The following is a 2,286-nucleotide window of genomic DNA, read 5'->3' as shown; positions in this document are numbered from 1 at the left end:
GTTGAAGATTAAGCATTGTCGATTTTTGATCAAATAAACAGTTTATTACTCTACTAATTGGGATTCAATTGATAAGAAGGAGGAAGAAACAGAAATTAGGCTTTAAATTAATGACTTATTTTATATACGACGGCATCTTTTTGTTGTTTAAATTTGGTTCTATTTTTAAGTCTTAACCTTTTACATTTTAGTGAAGACTAAGATAGGTAGGTATATAATTACAAGCTGAAAATACTATAACTGAAAGGGGATAATGAAGACTTGCTTGTTAGTAATTTATCACAGAATGTGTATCTATTCATTATCTATAAGAGTTTTCACAAGGTGCTAGAATAGGTACCGACCTAATGAGAGTAATTAATAAACCAAAACTGAGGTACAAAATGGACGACTTAAACTTTTGCGTGTTCCGTTCCCATCGGCTACTAACACCCTCAAGCGGACAGTTCGCCCCCCCCCCTCCTAACACTTATATTACGAATGTAGGAAGAAAAATGAATTATAAAAGATATTCTGTTTATTATAAGTTAAAGGAATAATAAAATAATATTAGCGTTTAATAATTTTTATACTCCTTTACCTCTTCTACACGAGTGATAATATTGTCATGTATAGGCAACCCAACGTACAGTGTCACGTGTAGGCAACTTAAACATGCACAGTGACTAAGAAGTTGAACATTCTCGATCCTTCTAGAACAAGCCAGCCGCTATTAATAGATGCCGCGAGGTCGGAACAGTTACTCAATGCGAGTTTGAGTTACGGGACGGTATAATGTGAAATAGAAAGAGCGAAAAAGCGTGCGATATAGTGGTGAATTATTAATTAATTAATAATAGTGGTGTTAAATAGATTATTGAGTAGTGAAAAAGGTGTTTGATTACGTGACAATATTACTAACATTTATTTCAAAGTGCTTATAGAAAGACTTATTACTTCAGTGCAACCGGAGTGCAGTGTCGGAGAAACAAGTTAATCATTAATTTGGAAACTTCGTGTCTGTAACTTTGAAGACGTTGAGTTTTTGTACCGTTAAGTCCGTTTACAAGGAGCTCTCTCTCGTTTCGCACCGGAAAAAGGTTGGTGATATTTTTTTCTTTTTGGAGTTCTTTTCTTTTGAGAGTATAGGTGGCATGTCTACGAAAAGGATTCCTGCCTAATATGCTTTTTTGCTCGAGAAAAGGGGGAGTAGTCCACGTTCAGTAAAGAACAAACAACTTCCGACAGCTCGCAAGAAACTTGATAAACTGCACACGTACGTATCTGAACTAATGACTTGCAACTGGGTAGCCAATTTTCTGGAGCGAACCGTCTCATTTACTCGTGGGAGATTTTTGAGCCTAATGTACTGTACGGCTGGTAGGTATGGCATTCAGGCGTCTCGACGCGACCGGCATCGTTCCGTTCGTTCGTTCGTCCGTTCCATTTTGCCTTTAATATTAAGCTTCGTATGGGGAGTCCCGAACAAATAGCATGCTATGCCGTATAAAAAAACTTCAATTTCCATTCCGACGCGCGGCAATCGAGTTTTATTTTTCTGTTGAGAAGTGAAAAACGGATGCGAATAAGCGGCAATATTTGTACCTTATCCGTTTATATTCGATATTGATTTTGATTTAGAGCACAAAGTTTATTTCGTTGCCTACGGCCGAGTTTATTTTTCATTCCAGGTAAATGCTATTAAGTTTTAAAAACTGACGGGAGTAAGAGTAGGTAGCTTACCTTTCTTTTTTACCTTTTACATTTCCTTTTGAATAAATGATGTTGCATCCAAGTTTATCGATTTATTTTTCTCTTGGTAGTATTAAAGAGTAACGGTTTGATTAAAACTTTCAATAATAATATCTGATGGTTTAAATATCTACTACATTATATACAAGTCGTTATTATACTGAATTTCCCTGAGAATAGAGACAGTAAATCAGGAAAATGAATTTTATTTTTAAAGAGAAATATTTATTGACTCTATTTATCCATGATTATTTCGTAATAGTTTGGAATTGAATGAACCACACAAGGAGTTGTATCCGGTGATGCCGAATTCCCTCCCGCAGGTAGTTTTGGTTAAAATATAGATAGTCGAATTCCCTCCCGGGTACTAGCCGAGTTCTCTGCCGTTCACATCAGCTCCGTTAATTAAGTTAAAGACTACTTACCGATTTTATTTATCGAAAATAAATACATATTTATAGTACACTTCAGTACTTCTGTAAATTAAAGATAAAATAATTTCAGAAGGAAAACACATATCAGTTATGAAATGTTTATTTATTTAATTTTAAAATG

The 2,286-nt window shown here is 35.0% G+C and overlaps 1 long non-coding RNA gene across 1 annotated transcript in view; it reads left to right on the top strand.

Annotated features, from left to right (window-relative positions):
* The first annotated feature begins 787 nt into the window (after positions 1–787).
* Positions 788–2,286, top strand: part of LOC108733580 — a 95,446-nt gene continuing 93,947 nt past the window's right edge. Inside the window, exon 1 of the long non-coding RNA XR_001937249.1 lies at positions 788–1,079. This is a non-coding gene — a long non-coding RNA (uncharacterized LOC108733580). The remainder of the gene's footprint in view (positions 1,080–2,286) is intronic.

This window comes from Agrilus planipennis, unplaced genomic scaffold, assembly GCF_000699045.2.
Source record: "Agrilus planipennis isolate EAB-ADULT unplaced genomic scaffold, Apla_2.0 scaffold2, whole genome shotgun sequence".
NCBI lineage: Eukaryota > Metazoa > Arthropoda > Insecta > Coleoptera > Buprestidae > Agrilus > Agrilus planipennis.
Note: the sequence above shows the minus strand (reverse complement) of the source record. Positions and strands in the feature narration are given on the sequence as shown.